Genomic DNA, 7,222 nt, shown 5'->3' with positions numbered 1-7,222 from the left:
AACAGCTCACATTTGTTCCAAACACCAAAGCATTTCAAGTGTAAATAGAATATATTGGTTAAAATGAAGACTCTGACACCACACCATATGCCACAGTACTATTTTTATACTGTGATATCAAACTTTAAACTTTAAAAAAATACCCTGATATTTTTCATTAATTTTTGCCAACTTCCTGAATAAGCCCTGCACATTTTGGCCTTGTCTTGACTTTTCTCAGCTCATTACTTTATTCAACAAGCATCTATTGAACAACTACTATGTATCAGGAAATCTCCTACGCAGTGTAAAAAAAAAAAATAAGCAAAAGAAAAAAAAAACTGTCTCAAAAGAATGTTATATATCTATGGGAGAAAGACATTGGAAAAAAGTGTTATGCATATACACTATGTTGGATTGTGTGATAAGGATTTAGGAAAAAACAAAGCAGAAGAAAGGGATTTAAAGTCTGGAAAGAATGGACACTGATTTCTTTTCTTTTCTTTTCTTTTCTTTTCTTTTCTTTTCTTTTTTTTTTTTTTTAAGTGATCAGGAAAGAAAGAACTAGTCGGAGGGACTATGATATATTATACTTAAGTATAAACCCGACAAAGTATGTACAAGATCTGTTGCTAAAAACTATAAAACAGTGTTGAAAGAACAAAACAAAACTAAAATAAAATAAAAGTGTACAGATATGCTGAATGTGTGTGTATGTATATATACACACACATTCAGGTATGAGTTGAAATTAAATATATATACATATACATATATTTGTGTGTGTGTGTGTGTGTGTATTCAAAAATTCTTCAAGGAAATAGGAGCTAAATCATTGACCCAGTTTGCAGTGATCTTGATTATCTTTCCCTTTCTACAAGTTATCACATTGGTATACTACATTGATGACATTAAGCTGACTGGACTTAGCGAGAAAGAAACAGCAACTATCCTGGACTTATCAGTAAGAAATTTATATGCAAGGAAATAAGAAATGAAACTAACAGTAATTCGAGAGATTATCTAACAATAATTCAATTTCACTTTAGTGCTTTAGGAGCTAATCATTGACCCAGTGATGTTTCCATTTACAACCCTGCATTGACTAATACCATAGAGCTAGTGAGGACTGTTGTGAGGCCTGCTCTCAGACAAAACATGCAGTTAGCTCATTGCTGGAGAGATGTATTAATCTGGATTTGAGAACACTTTACATTTTGTTGTGACGTTACTATGCTGACACTGAGGAAAAAAAAAAATCCATCATTGATCTTCCAACATTCTTCAAGTCCTAGTAAACATTTTCATGTTTAACAAATGTTTAATTTAACATTGCCAAGTGGATTGACAACCATATAGCTTTCTCCAAAACATGGGCAGGCTTGTAATCATTCTTTTAAGTTTCTCTAACAGTATTTTCCACTTCCCCCAATCCCCCGGAGCCCTTAAACTGGCTTAGGGGTGGTAAGGAGCTCAGTTTTTATCTATTTATTTCCTGCTACCTACATAATATTTTGAAGAAAAATTGCTTAAAAACACTACATTAAGAGCAAAACTGGAGTTCTAAACAGTGATCAAGATCAAAATATAAAGCTACCTTACTCAAGGGAAGGTAATTGTAAGGCCAATTCATAAAATAGAATCCTGAAAACAAATATCACCCACTCTTGGAATTCTACCTATGTGACCTGGACTAGAGAAATAATGATTTTATACATTGTCTGGGTCAACCTGTATTGTTTTTATATTTAGATATAATCCTAATTAATCCATCATTTATTATTTCTTAGAATAAACTTACATATGTGTTAAAGGGAGTTTATATAAGTAGTTTAAGTATCATTAACATGTAATCATATATAAATCTTCCTATAACCACATAAATAAATATAAATAAAGTGGTATAATTAAGCATCAATTGATTCAGTCAGGACGTACTGAACACATACCAAGAGCCATACATGGATTAATTCAGTCAGCATGTACTGAACTCATACACTCAGCAGTAGTCAAGCTAGAAAAACAATACACAGTCCTGACTCCCTGTCTTTATTGTATGCTGGGGCATTGATACACATCACAGAAAAATTCATTGCACTAAAATTTATAGAAAGCAAAGAATCATATTTACTAAGTTCTTAGCATTTAAAATTATATCATTAATTTCAAAGGTTATATTGAGAAATGTCTTTGACCTTGTTGTAGCAACTTATTTTTTTTAATTTATTTTATTTTTTTTAATTTTAATTTTAATTTTTTTAATTTTATTTTTTATAAACATATAATATATTTTTCCCCCAGGGGTACAGGTCTGTGAATCGCCAGGTTTACACACTTCACAGCACTCACCATAGCACATACCCTCCCCAATGTCCATAAACCAACCCCCCTCTCCCAACACCCCTCTCCCCTGCAACCCTCAGTTTGTTTTGTGAGATTAAGAGTCACTTATGGTTTATCTCCCTCCCAATCCCATCTTGCTTCATTTACTCTTCTCTTACCCCCTTAACACCCCATGTTGCATCTCCTCTCCCTCGTATCAGGGAGAGCATATGATAGTTGTCTTTCTCCAATTGACTTATTTCGCTAAGCACGATACCCTCTAGTTCCATCCATGTCGTCGCAAATGGCAAGATTTCATTTCTTTTGATGCCTGCATAGTATTCCATTGTGTATATATACCACATCTTCTTTATCCATTCGTCTGTTGATGGACACCTAGGTTCTTTCCATAGTTTGGCTATTGTAGACATTGCTGCTATAAACATTCGGGTGCACGTGCCCCTTTGGATCACTACGTTTGTATCTTTAGGGTAAATACCCAGCAGTGCAATTGCTGGGTCATAGGGTAGCTCTATTTTCAACATTTTGAGGAACCTCCATGCTGTTTTCCAGAGTGGTTGCACCAGCTTGCATTCCCACCAACAGTGTAGGAGGGTTCCCCTTTCTCCGCATCCTCGCCAGCATCTGTCATTTCCTGACGTGTTAATTTTAGCCATTCTGACTGGTGTGAGGTGGTATCTCATTGTGGTTTTGATTTGTATTTCCCTGATGCCGAGTGATATGGAGCACTTTTTCATGTGTCTGTTGGCCATCTGGATGTCTTCTCTGCAGAAATGTCTGTTCATGTCTTCTACCCATTTCTTGATTGGATTATTTGTTCTTTGGGTGTTGAGTTTGCTAAGTTCTTTATAGATTCTGGACACTAGCCCTTTATCTAATATGTCGTTTGCAAATATCTTCTCCCATTCTGTCAGTTGTCTTTTGATTTTGTTAACTGTTTCCTTTGCTGTGCAAAAGCTTTTGATCTTGATAAGATCCCAATAGTTCATTTTTGCCCTTGCTTCCCTTGCCTTTGGCGATGTTCCTAGGAAGATGTTGCTGCGGCTGAGGTCGAAGAGGTTGCTGCCTGTGTTCTCCTCAAGGATTTGGATGGATTCCTTTCTCACATTGAGGTCCTTCATCCATTTTGAGTCTATTTTCGTGTGTGGTGTAAGGAAATGATCCAATTTCATTTTTCTGCACGTGGCTGTCCAATTTTCCCAACACCATTTATTGAAGAGGCTGTCCTTTTTCCATTGGACATTCTTTCCTGCTTTGTCGAAGATAAGTTGACCATAGAGTTGAGGGTCTACTTCTGGGCTCTCTATTCTGTTCCATTGATCTATGTGTCTGTTTTTGTGCCAGTACCATGCTGTCTTGATGATGACAGCTTTGTAATAGAGCTTGAAGTCCGGAATTCTGATGCCACCGACTTTGGCTTTCTTTTTCAATATTCCTTTGGCTATTCGCGGTCTTTTCTGGTTCCATATAAATTTTAGGATTATTTGTTCCATTTCTTTGAAAAAAATGGATGGTACTTTGATAGGAATTGCATTAAATGTGTAGATTGCTTTAGGTAGCATAGACATTTTCACAATATTTATTCTTCCAATCCAGGAGCATGGAACATTTTTCCATTTCTTTGTGTCTTCCTCAATTTCTTTGAAGAGTACTTTATAGTTTTCTGTGTATAGATTCTTAGTCTCTTTGGTTAGGTTTATTCCTAGGTATCTTATAGTTTTGGGTGCAATTGTAAATGGGATGGACTCCTTAATTTCTCTTTCTTCTGTCTTGTTGTTGGTGTAGAGAAATGCGACTGATTTCTGTGCATTGATTTTATATCCTGACACTTTACTGAATTCCTGTACAAGTTCTAGCAGTTTTGGAGTGGAGTCTTTTGGTTTTTCCACATATACTATCCTATCATCTGCGAAGAGTGATAGTTTGACTTCTTCTTTGCCGATTTGGATGCCTTTAATTTCTTTTTGTTGTCTGATTGCTGAGGCTAGGACTTCTAGTACTATGTTGAATAGCAGTGGTGATAACGGACATCCCTGCCATGTTCCTGACCTTAGAGGAAATGCTTTCAGTTTTTCTCCATTGAGAATGATATTTGCGATGGGTTTTTCATAGATGGCTTTGATAATATTGAGGTATGTGCCCTCTATCCCTACACTTTGAAGAGTTTTGATCAGGAAGGGATGCTGTACTTTGTCAAATGCTTTTTCAGCATCTATTGAGAGTATTATATGGTTCTTGTTCTTTCTTTTATTAATGTGTTGTATCACATTGATTGATTTGCGGATGTTGAGCCAACCTTGCAGCCCTGGAATAAATCCCACTTGGTCGTGGTGAATAATCCTTTTAATGTACTGTTGAATCCTATTGGCTACTATTTTGGTGAGAATTTTTGCATCTGTGTTCATCAAGGATATTGGTCTGTAGTTCTCTTTTTTGATGGGATCCTTGTCTGGTTTTGGGATCAAGGTGATGCTGACCTCATAAAATGAGTTGGGAAGTTTTCCTTCCATTTCTACTTTTTGGAACAGTTTCAGGAGAATAGGAATTAGTTCTTCTTTAAATGTTTGGTAGAATTCCCCCGGGAAGCCGTCTGGCCCTGGGCTTTTGTTTGTTTGGAGATTTTTGATGACTGTTTCAATCTCCTTACTGGTTATGGGTCTGTTCAGGCTTTCTATTTCTTCCTGGTTCAGTTGTGGTAGTTTCTATGTTTCTAGGAATGCATCCATTTCTTCCAGATTGCCAAATTTGTTGGCATAGAGTTGCTCATAATATGTTCATATAATTTTCTGTATTTCTTTGGTGTTCATTGTGATCTCTCCTCTTTATTCATGATTTTATTTATTTGGGTCCTTTCTCTTTTCTTTTTGATAAGTCTGGCCAGGGGTTTATCAATCTTATTAATTCTTTCAAAGAACCAGCTCCTAGTTTCATTGATTTGTTCTATTGTTTTTTTGGTTTCTATTTCATTGATTTCTGCTCTGATCTTTATGATTTCTCTTCTCCTGCTGGGTTTAGGGTTTCTTTCTTGTTCTTTCTCCAGCTCCTTTAGGTGTAGGGTTAGGTTGTGTATTTGAGACCTTTCTTGTTTCTTGAGAAAGGCTTGTACCACTATATATTTTCCTCTCAGGACTGCCTTTGTTGTGTCCCACAGATTTTGAACCATTGTATTTTCGTTATCATTTGTTTCCATGAAATTTTTCCATTCTTCTTTAATTTCCTGGTTGACCCATTCATTCTTTAGAAGGATGCTGTTTAGTCTCCATGTATTTGGGTTCTTTCCAAATTTCCTCTTCCGATTGAGTTCTAGCTTCAGAACATTGTGTTCTGAAAATATGCAGGGAATGATCCTAATCTTTTGATACCGGTTGAGACCTGATTTAGGACCGAGGATGTGATCTGTTCTGGATAATGTTCCATGTGCACTAGAGAAGAATGTGTATTCTGTTGCTTTGGGATGAAATGTTCTGAATATATCTGTGATATCCATCTGGTTCAGTGTGTCATTTAAGGCCTTTATTTCCTTGTTGATCTTTTGCTTGGATGATCTGTCCATTTCAGTGAGGGGAGTGTTAAAGTCCCCTACTAATTGTATTATTGTTGATGTGTTTCTTTGATTTTGTTATTAATTGATTTATATAGTTGGCTGCTCCCATGTTAGGGGCATAGATATTTAAAATTGTTAGATCTTCTTGTTGGACAGATCCTTTGAGTATGATATAGTGTCCTTCCTCATCTCTTATTATCATCTTTGGCTTAAAATCTAATTGATCTGATATAACGATTGCCACTCCTGCTTTCTTCTGATGTCCATTAGCATGGTAAATTCTTTTCCACCCCCTCACTTTAAATCTGGAGGTGTCTTCGGGTTTAAAATGAGTTTCTTGTAGGCAACATATAGATGGGTTTTGGTTTTTTTATCCATTCTGATACACTGTGTCTTTTGATTGGGGCATTTAACCCATTAACATTCAGGGTAACTATTGAGAGATATGAATTTAGTGCCATTGTATTGCCTGTAAGGTGACTGTTATTGTATATTGTTTCTTTTCCTTTCTGATCTACTACTTTTAGGCTCTCTCTTTGATTAGAGGACCCCTTTCAATATTTCCTGTAGAGCTGGCTTGGTGTTTGCAAATTCTTTCAGTTTTTGTTTGTCCTGGAAGCTTTTAATCTCTCCTTCTATTTTCAATGATAGCCTAGCTGGATATAGTATTCTTGGCTGCATGTTTTTCTCGTTTAGTGCTCTGAATATATCATGCCAGCTCTTTCTGGCCTGCCAGGTCTCTGTGGATAAGTCTGCTGCCAATCTAATGTTTTTACCATTGTATGTTACAGACTTCTTTTCCCGGGCTGCTTTCAGGATTTTCTCTTTGTCACTAAGACTTGTAAATTTTACTATTAGGTGATGGGGTGTGGACCTATTCTTATTGATTTTGAGGGGCGTTCTCTGAACCTCCTGGATTTTGATGCTTGTTCTCTTTGCCATATTGGGGAAATTCTTTCCAATAATTCTCAAAAATATGGAACGCTTCATGAATTTGTGTGTCATCCTTGCGCAGGGGCCTTGCTAATCTTCTCTGTATCATTCCAATTTTAGTATATGTGCTGCCGATGCGAGCACTTGTTGTAGCAACTTCTTACTAGATACATCACCACAGGCAAATGAAACAGAAGCAAAAATGAACTACTAGGACTTTATCAAGATAAAAAGCTTCTACACAGCAAAGAAAACAGTCAACAAGACTAAAAAGCAGCCTATAGAATGGGAGAAGATATTTGCAAAGAAATATCTGATGAAGGATTAGTATTCAAAATCTACAAAGAATTTATCAATCTCAACATCCCAAAAATGAATAACCCAGTTAGGAAATGGGCAGAAGATATGAACAGACACTATTCC

General features: G+C 36.3%; 1 non-coding gene across 1 annotated transcript; it reads right to left on the bottom strand.

Annotated features, from left to right (window-relative positions):
* Nucleotides 1–6,836: 6,836 nt before the first annotated feature.
* On the bottom strand, nucleotides 6,837–6,943 carry LOC116865460. The gene has a single exon (XR_004382191.1). It is a non-coding gene; the product is annotated as a U6 spliceosomal RNA (small nuclear RNA).
* Nucleotides 6,944–7,222: the final 279 nt, after the last annotated feature.

The sequence above is a fragment of the Lontra canadensis genome, unplaced genomic scaffold (assembly GCF_010015895.1).
Source record: "Lontra canadensis isolate GAN:19392208 unplaced genomic scaffold, GSC_riverotter_1.0 scaffold7, whole genome shotgun sequence".
Taxonomy (NCBI): domain Eukaryota; kingdom Metazoa; phylum Chordata; class Mammalia; order Carnivora; family Mustelidae; genus Lontra; species Lontra canadensis.
The sequence above is the reverse complement of the archived record's forward strand: the minus strand, read 5'-3'. Positions and strand labels throughout refer to the sequence as shown.